At 37.1% G+C, this 19,072-nt stretch overlaps 1 protein-coding gene across 4 annotated transcripts in view; it reads right to left on the bottom strand.

Annotated features, from left to right (window-relative positions):
* PEAK1 (pseudopodium enriched atypical kinase 1) overlaps positions 1-16,840 on the bottom strand; it is a 151,523-nt gene extending 134,683 nt beyond the window's left edge. For 2 of the 4 annotated variants that reach the window (XM_023729841.1, XM_023729843.1), the window contains exons 1-2: positions 14,746-14,761; positions 255-318 (exon numbers count right to left, since the gene is read on the bottom strand). The gene's annotated coding sequence lies outside the window, so the exon portion shown is untranslated. Of the gene's footprint in view, positions 1-254; positions 319-9,003; positions 9,333-14,745 lie in introns of those variants that run through there. The other 2 variants (XM_023729842.1, XM_004374766.2) reach the window with 2 other exon arrangements.
* Between the last annotated feature and the right edge of the window lie 2,232 nt (positions 16,841-19,072).

Here is a 19,072-nt window from a genome sequence, read left to right as displayed (position 1 = left end):
AAGAGGGACAGATACTGTTAAAAGCTTGCTAAATCAAATAACATCAGGCATAAAGGAAACTGGCTGCCCACCAATATGACACTGACAATCATGTTGTGCTCAAGTGTGCTGTAGATAATCATTTAGATTATTATAGTCAATGTCACCTATATTTCTTCAATACTCCATCTTATGAAAAATCCACTGGCTTAGGGAATGTGGAATTATCCATCTGATCTAAAACAGTAAACAGTTTCCATTTGGTATGCATTTACTTTTCAACAAGAGAGTTGTATATTTCTTGTGATTATAACTTCAAGTATAAATTGGGACTAATGCCTGCAATGTACAAACGTTAAGGATTATTCATAAAAGACTAGCAGATTATATATTTATATATATATGAGCGAATATGACATATCTGGCAAGAAAGACAAGTTATGGGACTCTCTAGTGTGAGACTTTCCTATGGTCTAGCTCTGCATTTGCACTTGGCATACTGGATACCTCTACCTACCTGTCCTAGCAACACTTCAAACTTAAAAGACCAAGCTCATCATCTACCCTTACCCCTTATCTGTCTTCTGCTATATTAATTCTCTAATAATAGCATCGCCATATCTAGTGAAGTCATTCTGTGACTGAATCCCCTGCATACATCCTAGACAGGCACCAAACTATGTTGATTCTTCCTCTCAAATATTCCTTAAAGTCATCTCCCCTGCCCAAGCCACCACAGTTATCACCAAATACTCTTCTATCATTTGGACCATTGGCATAGTTTACTGTTTTCCCTCTCTACTCCCCATTCCAAAACCACAAGCTTAGCTTTCTAAAACTCAAAGCTAATCACATACCTCAAATTTCTCAGTATGATATATATGTCTCTTCATGACTTGGCACTGAACCATCTTTTTAGACTCATCTACTGACACTTGTCCCTGATAAACTCCAGCCACAGTACTCTATTTTCCATTCTTTGCATATACCACGCTTTTAAATGGTTCTTTATACATGTTATTCTTTCTGCTAGGAATGCTCTTTCTTTCCATTCTCTGTTGTTGTTGTTGGTAGGTACCACAGGGTCAATTCTGACTCTCTGCTTGCCCTTAAAGACTCAGCTGACGTCCCACCTCCTCTGTGAAGCATCTCCTGATAGAAAGCAGTTCCACCTCAGGCCGAGTTACTCACTCTCTTTCCTGTGCTTCCATAGTATTTTAACATACTTCTATTATAGAAATTCCTTACATTGAGTTCTAATTACAAAGGAAGAAAGTACAAGAATGTACAAAGTTTGGCAAAATATTGATGACTACTGTAGCTAGATGTTGGGGATTCATTATACCATTGTTCACTTTTGTGTATACTAAATTTGCATCATAAGAAAGTAAAAAGTTGAACCATGGTCTCAGGAAACATCTAGCTCAATTGGCATAACACAGTTTATAAAAACAATGTTCTACATTCTACCTTGGTGAGTAGTGTCCGGGGTCTTAAAAGCCTGTGAGCAGCCATCTAAGATACTCCACTGGTCTCATCCCTTTGGGAGGAAGGGAGTATGAAGAGAACAGGATACAAGGGAAAGATTAGTCTGAAGGACTAATGGACCACAGCTACCAAGGCCTCCACCAGACTAAGTCCAGTACACCTAGATGGTGCCCAGCTACCACCACTGACTGCTCTGACCAGGATCACAACAGAGGGTTCTGGACAGAGCTGGAGAAGGATGTAGAACAAAATTCTAACTCACAAGAAGAAGACCAGTTTTACTGGCCTAAAGGAGACTGGAGAAACCCCGAGAGTATGGCCCCCAGACACCTTTTTAGCTCAGTGGTGAAGTCACTTCCGAGGTTCACCGTTCAGCCGGGGAGTGGACAGACCCATAAAACCAAATGGGACTAATGAAGCACAGCAGTCCAGGGACAAGGACTAGAAGGCAGAAGGGGACAGGAAAGCTGGTGATAGGGAACCTAAGGTTGAGTAAGGATAGTGTTGATGTGTTGTGAGGTTGTTAACCATTGTCATAGGGCAACATGTGTACTAACTGTTTAATGAGGAACTATTTTGTCCTGTAAACCTTCATCTAAAGTGAGAATAGCAGCACAATTGGAAGAGTGTAGTCGATGTCACTGAACTGTGCAAGTAGAAATTTTTGAAATGGTGTATCTTTGGCTATGTATATTTTCACCAAAAAAAAAAAAAAAAAAGGTCGAGAAGGGAGAGGGTTGACATGTCGTGGGGTTGTTAACCAATGTCATAAAACAATATCTGTACTACTGTTTCATGAGAAACTATTTGTTCTGTAAACCTTCACCTGAAGTACAATTAAAAAAAAAAAAAAAAAGAAAGTAAAAAGTTGAGAGAGAGAATATGAATGTAATTTGGCTACAAGTAACTGAAAATCTGATTTATAAGTGACAAACAAATAAGGCATTAATTCTTTCCCCAACACAACAACAAGTCCAGAGGTAGGCAGTCTATGGTTGGTGTACAGGCACAAGGGTCATCAAAGACCAAGGCTCTATTTTTTTTTGTTCTATTAAGTGTGCTGACTTGCTGCTTCAAAGCTGCTTGCTTTAAATGTAGGCATTATGTCTGCATTCAGGGTTGAAAAAAGGACAGTTCCAGTCACACCTTTAACCCCTTAACAGGAAAAACAAAAGCCTTCTTCCAGTGTACTCAGCAAACTTGTCCACATCTGTTGAGTCAGCCAACACTGTCTTCCATGGCCTGATCTCCTTGAGGGCAGGGATCATTTTTGTACTTTAGCTCCCAACTCAGTACCTAGCATATAAAGGTACTTTGTATCTACTGAATGAATGAGTCTAATAAAGGAAACAGTAGTTAAGGATAGTAATAATTTTGCTTTTCTAATTTTCTTTATTCTTTAAAATAATCTATTAGAAAGTACTCCAAAAATTGTCAGTGCTATGCAAATATAAAGAATTATCAGAATTAAAGTGTTTTGACATCTACTATCATGAAAAATTAAGGAGCCCTGGTGGTGCAATGGTTAAAGTGACTGACTGCTAACCAAAAGGTTAGCGATTCGAATCACCAGCGGCTCTGAGGGAGAAAGATGCAGCAGCCTGCTTCCGTACAGATTTACAGCCTTGGGAACTCTATGGGGTCGCGATGAGTTGGAATCAACTCCACGGCAGTGGGTTTTGGATCACGGACTATTATGCTGTTACTGCTCTCTGTAGAGTACCAGACAGCATTAACCAGGAGTCCAGAGACCTGAATTTTTGCCCAAGTGTAACACTTGCTCTTGCTGAACCCCAGTTTATCTAAGAGAGAATATTTGTTTATTTCTCAGTGTTGTTCTAATGATCAAAGGAAACATAAACAATGTGATCGCACATTAAAATGTATGAAAATATTACAAACACATGCACTATAAACACAATGGGTCTGTTAAGTCCTGAAAGGAAACTTAAGAGTTCTTACCTAGTGTGCATAGATGTATACCATCTGGCACGCCAATAACACAAATTAAAAATTAAACACTATCAATACCTACCATGGATGCTGGACATTAGTCCATGGTTAGATGAGTTTCTGGACTTGGCCTTGGTTCCCTCATGACTATACATAGTAAACCATACATTATATTTTTACCTCATTAATGAAAAAATGCCTTATAAAACAAAATTGGTGTCTTGTTGCAATTATATGATATACACAACTTGAAAAGCAAGATATGAAAAACAAAATAAATAGGTTAATACAGAACAGTTGACATCAAATCCTAATTCATCAATTAATAATTACTGAACAGTACTGAAGCAGGCTAAGGTCCCAAAGCACTTTTAAGTTAAATCAAGTGAGAAATAAAACAGTAGGTGCATTGAATATTAATTTTCTTCTGGCTTTAATAACCTTGACTGAGCTTATAAAAGAGTACTTCCTCAGGGTGACCTTACAGCTCATACACACAGGCCACAATGGTAGAACTATTTCTGAAAGATAATAATTTCAATGTCCCATTTTCCAAGTTTTAATTAAGCTGTATATTTCCTCATGTATGAGTGTTATATTAACACAAGTATTGCATATATACAACACAAAACTCTAGACAATGCTAAGAAAAAGAATAGTTCTGAATCAATAAAATCTCTACAGAATATTACAGTGAGTAGTGACGCACCTTCACTTTTATTGGATTTGGAGACAGTAGCTGCTTTGAAGAGGAACATGGTCTTCTGTCAAGTCAGTTTAATTAACTCTCACTTCTCAAATATTCAACTACTTTAACCTTATTATTAAATACTCACCATTTCCTGATTCATTTAAGCAGAAACTATTCTCTGTATGGGTTACCAGGGAATTATTTTATACTGAAAATGGACTCATATTAATGCAAAACACTGCATCAAGACCACAGGCCTGTAAATTCCAGCAGTGAGGTTTCCAGAGCACTGCATAAAGCACCATGAGGTCATAAACAGAACTGAAAAATTCCAACAGTGGATCAGACTTATCTTACAGTTATATCTACAGGAGGAACATATATTTGATTAAGGAACCAAAAATGTCAGAATGGTAAGAATAAGCTTTGTTTTAAAGCTATACCCAGCCAGTTTTGATTGTGTAGTTTTTTTATTTTTAAACTGGGGGAGAAAGAGAGAATGTTTCTCTTCCTGTTTTGTTTCTCTTCCTGTTTTATCTGTACATATTGCTTTATCAGCTAAAGCTTCAACAGAAAATTTAGGGTACCTGGAATAAGCAATAAATTACCTGTCAATGTCTGTAAAAAGGGAAGTTACAAGTGATGTTTACCATGCGGAGCTATTTTAATTATTTAACTTTGCAAATGGAGGAGGAAGTATATTAACCTAAAGAGTCACAGCTCTTTAAAACATTCATTACTTTCTCTCATTAAAAACTAAAGAGAAAAGAGAGAGACAGAGATAGAGAGAAAGAGAATAAAAATAAGTGGGCCATTGGGGAACAGGAATGAGTTGGGATGCCTTATTTTCCTTTGGCACATGAGCTACTCTTACTATTTAAGAATTTCTGAAATGTTAGACAGCAAGTTCACCCTATGTCATGGATTGAATTGTGTCCCCCAAAAAATGTGTGTAGCAACTTGGCTAGGTCATGATTCCCAGTGTTGTATGATTGTGTAATCTGATGTGATTTCCTTATGTCATGTAAACTCTTATCACTATGCTGAGATTATACGTGATCTCTTTATGCACTGTAAATTCTATCACTTTGATGAGGTTGACAAGATTAGATAGTGTCTTAATGCAATCTCTTTTGAGATATAAAAGAGAAAAGCGAGGAGAGACACATGGGAACCTCATACCACCAAGAAGGCAGTGTCGGGAGCAGAGTGTGTCCTTTGGACCTGAGGTTCCTGCGCAGAGACGCTCCCAGACCAAAAGAAGATTGATGACGTGGACCTTCCTCCAGAGCCGATGGAGAAAGCGTTCTCCTGGAGCTGACGCCCTGAACTTGGACTTGAAGCCTACTGGACTGTGAGAGAATAAACTTCTCTTTGTTAAAACCATCCACTTTTGGTATTTCTGTTAGAGCGGCACTAGATGACTACAACACCCTATAACAAATAACTGTTAACTATACTAGGAGGCCTCATGTTCAAAGGGGCCCCTGTTTTTCTTTTTAAAACTTAAAATGAGGAAAATCTAAGTGTCATGAAGAAGGGGAAACTGTTATAAAAAAGAAATGAAGGAGTAAAGACAGGCAGGGAGGGAAGGAGAGGGATCCACATAGTTTGGACTTTGTTGCTAGAGCATGGAGAAAGCCCCAGGAGACCACTCACTGTCACATTCTGACATCAAAGATCAAAATTCTAGCTTAGTCTAAAACAACCAACATTGGACTTAATCAGAAGTAATTAGCTGTTTAAAAAAAAAAAAAAAAAAGATCTGAAAGGCCCAGATTTTGTTCCACTGTCATTCCCTGTTAGGATATCAAATTGAATTTGGAAGAGTTTAGTATGACTTGTATTTGACAAAATTAGGCCTCAGGATACACACAGAATGTGAACTGCTCCTTGGAGAAGCTGACTTGCTGGATGCTGTGGGGAAGAGCTACTGCCATTCACAGAAAAAAGCATAGGTTTCACAGCAGCTACTTAAAATCAACATTTTCACTGCTTCTAAAGTAAGAGAAGTAAAATATTCCAATTTCAACCTCACTCCAAGTTGAAAATAGAAAATTTACCTTGTTATAAACTTCTATTACCAGTACAGTAAAACATGTGTTACTAACACCTGTGACTGCCGTTTCCCTAAAGCGTGTGTCACTTCAGCTGCCATGGCAGCTCATCCTCCTTAGAGGAACTCAATCATTCTGTCAACAGTCCCGGTCAAGCAGGTAAAAATATTTCTCACAGGGGAGTCTCTTAGTGCAATAAGACATCTCACAACTCTTTAAAATCTGTAGGCACATGAAATCTGAAGATAGGATGGAGAAAAGAAGAAATCTAAAGGAGCCCTGCTGGTGCAATCGTCGAAGTGCTCAGCTGCTAACCAGAAGGGCGGCGCCCTATGGGAGAGAAGACCTGGTGATCTGCTCCCATAAAATTTACAGCCTAGGAAACCCTATGGGGCAGTTATACTCTGTCCTGTAGGGTCGCTATGAGTAGAAATTGACTTGACAGTGTACAACATTAGGTTTTTACCTCAAAAGTCCCAATCAAGCCACTTTACAAACTGCAAAATTCATTAGGCTTTAAGAATCCATATTTTTGTAAACTGTAACCTGTTAAATATTATTATTAATATAGCATGAATAAAACAGGTATACCAAAAAATTTCAATTACCTCTAGGCCCTTATTTTTCTGTCTAAGTTGCAGATAATTAATATTTATAAGGAAAACAAATGGATAGAACTCAGAGTATTAAAAGAAAAATGGCTCATTGGTTTGGTATTTTTAAAAACCCTATAGTTGTTAACTTATTAAGAAAGTTTCAATAATTAAGAGGAGCCCTGGTGACGCAGTGGTTAAGCTCTTGGCTACTAACCAAAAGGTCAGTGGTTTGAACCCACCAGCCACTCTGTGGGAGTAAGATGTGGCAGTCTGCTTCCATGAAGATTACAGCCTAGGAAACTGTATAGGACAGTTCTACTCTGTCCTATAGGGTCGCTATAAGTCAGAATTGACTCAACAGCAACGGGTTTTTTATAGTTGCTAACTTAGTGAGAAATATTCAATAATTAAAGGCTGTCCTCTGATCTCATCTATGCCTTTAAATAACAACAAAACTGATGACAGGTTAACGATTTCCTCTGGGGTTTTACACAAAACTTCTACTTGCTGATATCCTAATCACAAACAAGGACAATGGCAGAATATTTAAATAGTGTAATCAAGCTGAAAATCACAAAGTATCCCTAGCAAAAAATTAAACAGAGGAACACTTGCTGCCTTTTCTCCTTTGGGCACTTCAGTGATAGACCTTAGGATACAGGGAATACCTCAGAGGAGTCTTTTCCTTGGAAAACTAAAAAACCTCCCTGTTATGCCCTTTTTCACATTTTGCACTGTCCTATTTTGCTATACTTCAGCTCCTATAGGAAAGTATTACATGACTTGAAGCAACTGTCATTTCCTATAACCCAGATATTTGTGTACCTGGATGGGCAGACTGCAGAGAAATTTCAGATCTTACAAGCTCAGTTGAGTCAACCTTTTCATAATATTGATTTTGGGTGGGGATGGAGAGAATAGCTTGAGTAAAATAAAAATTGGTTGCAGGAGAGGAATTCTGCTTAAATAGACAGAATTTTCAATTTTTCTAGCAGCCATGGGGATCTAACAATATTAAAAATATATATACGAGCTGGAAAGGATTTCTACTATGAACTAAAGAATAAAGAAGTAAACTAGGTAATATACCATGTCCATCATTCTCTAGTTTGCCACCAGCCACTCACAGCATAGTATACTTAGTAAAAGAGGTTTTCAAGTGGCAATAGAAGACTTTAAAAGTTGCTTTTAAAATGTGCAGTAATCACTGGGGCTATGCTGTATGCTACATTTAGATAATTATGGCAAGGAAAATAAAATTGATCTTTGCTATTTAAAGATTAGCTTCCCTCCTCTCTGTATGATTTCAATTCAAGATTAATGTGAGCACATTCCATTTATAACATATCACAAATTCTCCACTGAGGAAGGAATGAGAATTGAACAGTATGTATAAGACATTTACTTCTCAATAAGAAATTAATGCCAATCTTTCCCAGTCTTTTCACATTCTTCAACATTCATTTCATGGCAAATATTTACTGAACTTATTGAGTGTTCCAGGCACTCTAACTGGTTCTTCAATAATCCAAAGAACACAGGCACTGTATTTTTAAAATTTTAAGGCACTATTATAATCACATGGTTTACAAAGAGTAGTTCTTATTTTTATTGTTATGTTTTAAGCTTTCAGCTTTTAAATGAGGAAAGCTCATGCATTTTAAAATAGTACCGTTATCATTTGTTAGAGATTACTGGTATGTTCAATTTTAGCTCAACTAATCTAACATGGAACAAAAAAATGACTAAATTTCTTGGTTTAGTGGTGATTACACATGTAACTAACAACAAATGAGAGAGCAATAGTTTATAGTAGTTTTACTGAAAAGAAAAAAGAGAATGTCACTATTTCAAGTCAGGTCACTGCAAACAATCTGACCTCTGCTCTGGCTATATTTAGTATTAATGAAAAAAATTCACATAGCTTCTTTGTTTGGAATCCTTAGGTCTAACTTTCAAGAGACCCAAGCAGGGTCTGTCCCTTGTCACATCTCTTACCTAGTCTCTGACTGCAGGATGGAAAATAATGGATTAAATTGTCCTTTTAAAATTATCCTTTCTAAAACTCAATTGAAACTGCACAGGCAGACCACATGCCTTGAGATGTCAAGGATTGTTGTTTAGGGTAGCAGAATGTATATTGGACTTATTCTATAAAGTCTCTCTCATAATTTTACTCTTTTCTTCGTCATGAGCAGCTTATCCTCCATCTATGTATAAAATCACGTTCCCTCCATACCTCCAAAATTGTCTTCTCCATGCTTCCCTGGTGTCAGAGGGGTCTAGTGGAGGGCTATACTTCCATCCTCATCTGGCAGCACCTATGCAGAACAAGGAGGTACAAGGTGGTGCCGGTTGCCACTCTGCTTCACCTCCTCCCCCACCCCATGCCAGCAGAGCCTAGCAGGGATCTAAACTCTCACTCCCATCCTTGGCAATGAGGCAGGCCAACAAAAAAGCTCTAGCTACCAAAATTCACTCAATATAAAGTTTCCAGGGCTATTTATAAGCTTCAGGGGACATCTAGGTCATTGGCATAACAAAGTTTATTAAGAAAATGTTCTGTATCCCACTTTGGTGAGCGGCGTCTGGGGTCTTAGAAGCTTTCGAGTGGCCATCTAAGATGCATCAATTGCCCCAACCCATCTGGAGCAAAGGAGAATGAAGAACACTAAAGACACAGGAAAATATTAGCCCAAGAGACAAAAGGGCCACATAAACCAGAGACTCCGTCAGCCTGAGACCAGAAGAACTAGATGGCTACCACCAATGACTGCCCTGACAGGGAACACAACAGAGAGTCCCTGACGGAGCAGGAGAAAAGTGGGGTGCAGAACTCAAATTCTAGTAAAAAGACCAGACTTAATGGTCTGACTGAGACTGGAGGAACCTTCGAAGAGATGGCCCCCAGACGCTCTGTTAACCCAGAACTAAAATCATTCCTGAAGCCAACTCTTTGGACAAAGATGAGACTGGACTATAAAACATAAAATAGTATTTGTGAAGGGTATGCTTCTTAATTCAAGCAGATACGCGAGACTAAATGGGTGGCTCCTGTCCAGAGGCAGGATGAGAAGGCAGAAGGGGACAGAAGCTGGTTGACTGGACATAGGAAACCTGGATGGAAAGGGGGAGTGTGCTATCACATTATAGGGATTGCAACTAGTGTCACATAATATATGTATAAATTTTTGTATGAGAAATTAACTTGAGCTGTAAACTTTCACCTAAAGCACAGTAAAAAATAATAATAAATAAAGACTTAAAAAAAAATTTCTTCCACTATCTCTTTCTTCTAGAACTAGCTGATCTGTTAATCTTAGTATTTCCCTGTAATGTCTGATTGTCCTTGAGGTCTGGGGTTCTTTAGTTGATCACAGCTATTCTGAATAAATTCCTCCTCTTATTCCCATCACCTGCACTGACTTTTATAAACAAAAATTTAAAACTACAGAAGAAAAAACAAGGTGGCTCATGGGTGGCACAAACAGTTAAGCACGTGACTAACAGCCGAAAGGTTGGCGGTTCGAATACACCCAGAGGCACCTAGGAAGACGGGCTACCTGCTTCTGAAAGATCACAGCCTTGAAAACCCTATGGAGCAGTTGCACTCTGCACACATAGGTGCCAGAAGTCAGAACTGACTCAACGGCAACTAACACCACCACCACCACCACCACCACCACCATCCCCATGGGAAATAACTTTATTAACTACAGTACAGTGCTCTCATACTGTTCCTTTTGTCTTTAGTCTTACAGATTCCACTCATTTCCAAACTTGCTTAGGTTAGCACCTTACTCTCCCATCCTCATCAGTGTTTCATACATTTCTAATACATTAAATTCTTCTGTCACATTCTGCATTTCATCCTGAGTCCCCCAACCTCCTAAATGATTTTTTTTAATTTGCACACATTAAGCTTCATTCTTTCTGCCGAAAAGTTCTATAGGTTTTGGTAAAAGATTTATGTCTTGTATTCACCATTACAGTATCATACAGAATAGTTTCATTATCCTATAAAAATCTCCTGTGCTTCACCTATTCAACCGTCTCTTTCCTCCTCTACCGCAAACTTCTGGCAACCACTGATCTTTTCACCATCTCTATAGTTTTGCCTTTTCCATTATGTCATATAACTGGACTCAATACAGAAGGTAGCTTTTTCAGACTGGCTTCTTCCACTTAGCAATATGCATTTAAGATTTACCCATGTCTTTTTATGGCTGGATAGCTCATTTGTATTGATCGCAGACTAAAATTCAGCCTGACCTGCTTTTCACTCTATATTCATACTCTTCTTGTGTGATCTCATTAATTCCTATGACATCAATTACCACCTATTTGTCAATAAATCCCAAATTTATGTCACCAGTTCTCACTGTTTGAGTTTCAAAGTTACTTTGGAGCTCAAACTACTGACTGGACATCTTCCCCTAGGCACTAAAACTCAACCTAGAATATCAGGTAACCTTTTTTATTTGCTTAGTTAGAGCTAGCCACTGGCAATAACTTTATATGCAATATCTCACTTAATCTTCACAACATTAGATATTATTTAGATATTATTTTTAATTCTTTCTCCAGCACAGATTGTGAATTCTCCAGTGGCAGGGAATGTCTTCTCTTCACCATTATAGTTCTTGCCCACGATAAATGCTTGTTAGCAGTCAAAAGAACTAGGAATGAACTCCTTTACTTCAAATGTTACCCTAGGCCAGAAGTTTTCAAATGCAGCCCACAAAATCCTGGGATTTCCAAAGATCCTTTCAAAGGATCAATAAATCATAATAATATTAAGCTGTTATTTGCTTTTTTGTCTATATTGACATTTAAACTGATGTTACAAAAACAATGTGGGGGGAGGGGTAAAAACGCTGGCTCCTTAGCATGAATCAAGGAAATGGCTCCAAATTATACTAATAATTCATAGTATTTTTTCACTGCCATGTACTCATGGAAAAAATAAATAGTAAGAAAAAAATCAAAGTCACTTAAGAGTGTCCTTGATGATGCAGTAAAATTATTCGTTTTATTAAATTTGAGCCTTGAGTACACAGCTTTTTAATATTCTCTCTGACAAAATGCTAAGTACACATAAAGACCTTTTGTTGCATACCAAAATAAAATGGATGACTTATGAAATAGCACCAGCACAACTGTCTGAGTTGTGAGCTAGACTAGGCATTTTTCATGGAACATCAGTTTTACCTGACTGACAATCTATGCATATTTAGACTTATGTTTATGGCAGATATTTTCTCAAAAATGAACAAAGTGAGTCTATCACTTCAAGGAAAACAACCGACATTTGTTGCCAATGATAAAATTCAAGCTTTCAAGTGAAAATCAGAATTTTTGAAAATTTGAACCCATCACATATCTTTTACAAATTCCCAATACTTAAAGGCTTTTCTGATGATACTGGAAGGAATATTGACAAGTGTGATTTTTTTATATTACTTATTGAACATCTATATGAGTCAGTGAACCGATAATTTCCAAATGACCAATGCATATTACAAAAGCATGCATGGGTAAAAGATCCATCCAAAGTCTAAGACAGAACAATGGATATTATATAAAAGTGTGCAATGAGTTCATCGACATGGCTGCAATTTCACATTGCAACTTTTAAGAAACTACTACTTGTAGAGTTTTGAAGTAACATCAAAGGAGAGTATTCACAATTATCTGAAAAGACTATTAAAATATTTGTCCATTTACCAACTACATGTCTGCATGAAGCTGGATTTTATTCATATACTTCAAGTAAAACAACATATTATAACATATTCAAATCAGAAGCAAATATGAGAATCCAACTGTCTTCTATTAAGCTAGATATTAAAAAGATTTGTAAAAATGTAAAACACTGCCACTCTAAAGTGTATTTTCCAAAACCAACAAGAAAAATTTTTTAAGAAAGTATATTTAACAGATAATAACTTGAATTATTTTATTTTTAAATATATATATTTTTTAATTTCATAATACAGTAGATGTCAACGGACATAACCCACATAAAAAAAGCTCTTTGGAGTCCTCAAAACTTAACGTTTTCAAGAATGTTAAGGAATTCTGAGACTAAAAGCTTAAGAACTGCAATTATGTACAAATCACCTAACTTACCTGGACTTGGGTTTTCATGTCTGTGCAATAGGTATAATTCTTGCACTAACTAATACAAAGGATTGTAAAGATGAAATGACAATATATAGAAAAATTCTATGTAAACTGGAAAACCCTAAGAAAATAAAAGGGTCACTAAATCCATTTATTCTCCATACAAGGGTAAAGAAACTGAATTCTAGAGAAGTCACTTGATAAAATTTTATTAGAAACACAGAATAATTTAGAGTCCACATAGCAGAGTTAAAGAATATTAAATAAACAAAATTGGCCAGAGGGGAAGGTCCATAAAGTGGGGTAGAACGGGTATTTAGAACGAGAGTTTAGACTCTATTATATAGCTAATGATGAGCCACTCAGGACAAGGGAAGAGATAATTAATGTAGCATTTTTTGGAAATTAATCTGACTGGTGTATAAACCCATCGCCACTGAGTTGATTCCTACTCATAGCGACCCTATAGGACAGAGTAGAACTGTCCTGTAGGGTTTTCCAAGGAGTGGCTGGTGGATTCGAACTGCCGACCTTTTCGTTAGCAGCCAAGCTCTTAACCACAATGTCATCACGGCTCCGACTGGTGTATAGGATGGAATAAAATGGAGAATGTGCAGGATTTAAGGAGAACAGTGCAACAGCTGAGGGTCTTGATTAGAACTTTAGAATAATCAGGGAACTCAGAAATAATCTAATCTAATACCTTCACTTTATACACACTGTAAGTTATTCTTACTACCAAAGATTAGTAGATATGGCCCCACCATCTTTGCTCTCCTAATGATGCCAGTTAACATGTACATTTTTGCTTAGCCATTTTTTTTCAGTATGTTTTTGAGTCTTGAATTTTTTTGAAGATTTTCTGGGAGGCAAAGGAGGAGGAGCGACTACTTAGAACAAGTTTAAAGAAGTAAGACAAGGAATCAATAAGACCTCTTAAACACTCCAAGTCTAAACATTCTCTTAGACTTAACTATGGGGATTCTAAAGATATCTTTTGTCCTTTTGCTCTTTTATCATTTGCATTGTTTTTCAGAGATTATTTGGCTTTATCTGCACACTATCTCCAGGGTAAAGCAACTAGAAAATAGCTGAGAGTTGACACTGAATGCCTCCCTATACCATTCAAAATTTAACTGCATTTCTGGAACCAGAAAAAGAATAGTTATGATCATTTAAAATCCTAGGAAATGGCTGTGCGTTAGAATTTGGCATTTACATTTTGAACTGCTTAATCATTCCTTTTATAGACTAGCTGAAGGTTATTTTGTCTCTCTGGTATTTTCTTATGTCTCAGCTGCCTTCCTCTGTCATCCAGGGCTAAGTTTCAAGGTTGAAATACATTATGATAATCACAGCCAATGAAAGACATCCCGATTCCAAATTCTCCATAACTTCATGCTTTTCCCATCAATTTCACTTCAGTTAGAAGGCCAGTTAAAGGAAGAATGTATGAATAAATCTCAGCTTACAAGTTCTATTGCCATCATTACCTTACATAAGGCTTTTTATTAAATTTGCCATCTTCACAGCACATTATACTTTGTAAAGATGGTATATACATAAACATCTTCAGAAATTAAGTGACTCCACATTAGGAAGCTGAACTTTCTGAAATAAAGATTACACATGCTTTACTTAAAGAGGAGCCCTGGTGACACAGTGGATAAGAGCTCAGCTGCTAACCAAAATGTCAGCAGTTTGAATCCACCAGCCATTTCATGGAAACTCTATGGGGGAGTTCTACTTTGTCCTGTAGGGTCACTATCAGTTGGAATCAACTGGATGGCAACAGGTTTGATTTTGGTTTACTTAAAGGAGGTATTTTCCATATTTCACCTTGAATATTACTTACATTTATATTTACTTATATTTCTTCAATCACTTCTCTCCCAAAACTAATGAAGAAAAATAATGGAAATATAAATTATTTTTATTATTAAACCACCACCAACTAGAGCATCACATTAGAAACCATGACTAATAGCCAAGCCAAGTCCCAGGTCTGACGCTTATAGTATCTGACATTAAGTACATCACAGTTTATTTGGTCTTGGCTTTTTTGTGTGTAAAATGAAGTGACTAGACATGATGATTGGTAAATTCTCTTAAATAAATTTCAACAATTCAAACTTTTTAATTGCTATTGCTGACATTTTCCCAAAGAACACAGGTTCTTTTTGAAAACATTACTGGAATAAAGGGTCTATGGAATCACAGTAAATCACAAAGGAAGAGTAGTGCAAATGATAGATACAAACATTTGGATTAATAAAAGGTTAGAATCGTAACAAAAGCTTTCCCTTTGATTATGTACTAACCAACTTTCCTTTGCCAGGTTCTCTGTAAAACCCAGCCTGCCTCAGGAATTCCTATGCTAACTACCTCTTCTAGGTTCCCACAGCAAGTTCCCATTCTATGTATGCCCTCTACCAAAGCACTTCGACCAGATTATGAACTCCTTCTTCCTTATTCATACTTGTAAACTGGGTTATAACAGATGCCAATTGGATTATGCATCTAGGCTTTTACAAGTACTTCCCCATCTCAACTCAAGGGGGACCGGAAAGCAGTCACAAAATAGTAGAAAAGGGAGCCTTGCTCTCTTGGATTCTACTCTTAAATCGTGTGTATACAAGCCTGGAATATTTATCAGTTTGTAAACTCTGAGTAGGAAGACTGGATCTTATTTGGTTCAGTCCTGGTAATTAGCAAGTGTTAGGAATATATATATTAGCTGCTTAACAAATGTTTGTTGAGTATGGAATGAATAAAACTTGAGAAATAACATGACATAGCTTAACTTTTCAGGCATATCAATGGTTATTCAGCAGAATGAATGAAAAAAATGGCTTTTTTAACGTAAGCTTTCATTTGGTAAACAATTTGAAGTGACAGAAAAGAGCACAGGTGTAATCAGACACACCTGTGGCTTAATCGCTTGTGCCTCCATGCCCTCATTGATAAAACTGGAACAAAACTTAGCTTATAGGGTAGGGTTGCTATAAGATTATAGATAATGTATGGAAAACATCTATTAGTCCCTGCCCCTTGGTAGGAGCTCAATAAATATATGGCAATACTATGTAACTTATTCTTCAGTATAACTTAATAGAGATAAAACTCTTCCTTGCTTTATTTTCAACATAACATTTTGTATTTAAGTCCCTTCTGATCACACTCCAGCTAATAAATTTCAGTTTTGTATGCTTCTCCCAAATATTAGCTTCATTACAAAGTTCTACTATGAGAAAAAAACTTCCATATTAACAGCAGAGAAAAATCAGTTTTGATATTTCATTGCTTTTCTGAAGTCCTAGAACAGTAATAATATTTATGACACCAAGCACTGAGGTTTATGAAGAGGTAAATAGCTTTTGTGGCTGATTAAGCATCTCTTTCATTTCGCATATTTTGGTACCATAGGCATTGCCCCTTAATTAAATGCTTGTTAATGTTACACAAGGACCCTTTCTGGTCCTGCACCTTTCAACAAATGTTAGAATGAAAACAAAAAAAAAAAACCTAAGTTATTGGAGGAGATGCTATAATACTAAAACTTCTACTCAAAGCTGGGTCAACAAGATGACATCATACAAAAGCTTCACAGTTTATAAAACACACACACGCACAAAATCCAGAAAAAGTTGTCCTTTGGAAAGCTATTAAATTCATTTGAAATGTCTGAGTTTGGGGAGTACAAGTAAAGCCACTAATATCAGATGAAAGGAAGAGAATGCTCCTTTTCCAATTTTGTTGGAAATGAAATAATTTGAAATAAAGGAATTTTTATAATTTCATTTGATATTAATATTCTAGCTTTAGAGTGATAAAAGATCAGAAAGGCACAATTTTGTATCATTACCAAAGATGAAAATATCTTCTTTCATTTATGGGAGTTTTATACCAGAGCAACTGTCTTAGTTATCTAGTGCTGCTATAACAGAAATACCACAAGTGGATAGCTTTAACAAACAGAAATTAATTTTCTCACAGTTGAAGAGGCTAGAAGTATGAACTCAGGGCACCAGCTCTAGGGAAAGGCTTTCTCTCTCTGTCTGCTCTAGAGGAAGGTCTTTGTCTCTTCAGCTTCTGCTTCCTGGTTCCTTGGAGATCTCCACTGTGTCTTGGCATCTATCATGGACCAAATTATGTCCCCCCGAAAAAAGTGTGTATCCCTTTGGCTGGGCCATGATTCCCAGTATCGCGTGGCTGTCCTTCATTCTGTGATGGTAATTTTTTGTTAAAGAGGATTAGGGTGGGATTGTATAACATCTGTACTAATGTCACATCCCTGATCCAACGTAAAGGGAGTTTCCCTAGGGTGTGGCCTGCACCACATTTTATCTTACAAGAGATAAAAGGAAAGAGAGGCAAGCAGAGAATAGGGAAACTCATACCACCAAGAAAGCAGCGCCTGGAGCAGAGTGTGTCCTTTGGACCGGAGGTTCCTGTGCAGAGAAGTTCCCAGACCAAGGGAAGACTGATGACATGGACCTTCCACCAGAGTTGACAGAGAAAGCACTCCCCTGGAGCTGACGCCCTGAATCTGGACTTGTAGCCTACTGGACTGTGAGAAAATAAACTTCCCTTTGTTAAAGCCATCCACTTGTGGTATTTGTTATAGCAGCACTAGACAACTAAGACAGCATCTATCTTCCCTACCCATCTCTCTCTGCTCTCTTCTTTAATCCTTTTTATATTGCAAGAGATTGAAGATACACTTTACAATAATACTGCCTCATTAATAGAACAAAGACAATCCATTCCCAAATGAGTTTACAACCACAGGTATGAAAAAAGAAAAAAAAAAAACCAAACCTGTTGCCATCGAGTCAATTCCAACTCATAGTGACCCTAAAGGACAGAGTAGAACTGCCTCACAGGGTTTCCAAGGAGCAGCTGGTGGATTTGAACTGCCAACCTTTTGGTTAACAGTCGAGCTCTTAACCACTGCACTACCAGAGCTCCTACCACAGGAATAGAGGTTAAGATTTACAACATATGTTTTGGGGGGACATATTTCAATCCATAACAGCAAGATAAAAGAAAAGTTGAAGAAACCTTTGAAACCCCTGACAAATTATCCTCAAGGCTTTGCAGTTCATAGACAGTTCAGCTGCCCCCACTACTTTTGACTGTCCTAATTCAAGCAGTAAGTGGCAAATCTGTACTTCTGCACAAATAGGAAGAACAACAGAGAAGGCTGCCACAAGTTATAATTTATGATAGAACATGAGTTTTTCAGCTAGGAAAAAAAAAAAAAAAAGGAAACATTTATGGCTCCAGAAAAGCAACAATCTACATGTTCTGAGTGGTAAAATATAGGATATGCTGTACTTATGAAATTGAGCAGCTGATCACAGATTGAAAACGATACTGACATGCAAATGAAATGGTGTAATACAGCAAAGGAAGTTGACCCACATGAGATAAATGGTCACTTATACTAGTTTCTGGAGCCCTGGTAGCGCAGTGGTTAAGTGTTTGCTAACCAAAAGGTTGGCAGTTTGAATCCACTAGCCGCTCCTAGGAAACCCTATGGGGCAGTTAGTTCTACTCTGTCCTATAAGGTTGCTATCAGTTGGAACTGACTCGACAGCAATGGGTTTGATTTGGGTATACCAGTTTCTACTACCCAAATATCCTCAAACCCCATCTCCTATTTAACTTAGCAAAAAAGCCTGGAAAAATAACTTTTTCTGATCTGTGAGTTAAATACTAAATTGTATTTACAGGTACTCACAACTAATTTGCTCTTGTATATTTTGGATTTGCCACAAAAACCTACCAACTTGCTTTATATACAACCACCTTTGTTATTCATACTAATGGGAGGGGACACATTGGTTGAGTAATCCAAAACATTAAAAAATCGAAATTTTATACATCCAAATAGGATGAATAATGAACTCTAAGCCACAATATATGAAGAACTAGTGTGATTTTTCCTGAAGAAAAACTAGTTATGGAGGATATAATGGCTGTCTTCAAATATATGAGTTCTCCTACCACAAACAGTGCTAAGAACAAATGCCAGTGGAAGAAAGTTATAAGGAGGCAGGTTTCAGCTCACTGTATGGAAAACAATATGTTATATACAAGTTGTAGAGAATGCTTAGAAAACAAATGAAATTGAACAGACAGGTGGTTGGACTAAAACTAAATGACCTCTAAAGCCT

The sequence above is a fragment of the Trichechus manatus genome, unplaced genomic scaffold (assembly GCF_000243295.1).
Source record: "Trichechus manatus latirostris isolate Lorelei unplaced genomic scaffold, TriManLat1.0 scaffold00030, whole genome shotgun sequence".
NCBI classification, from domain to species: Eukaryota; Metazoa; Chordata; class Mammalia; order Sirenia; family Trichechidae; genus Trichechus; species Trichechus manatus.
Note: the sequence above shows the minus strand (reverse complement) of the source record. Positions and strands in the feature narration are given on the sequence as shown.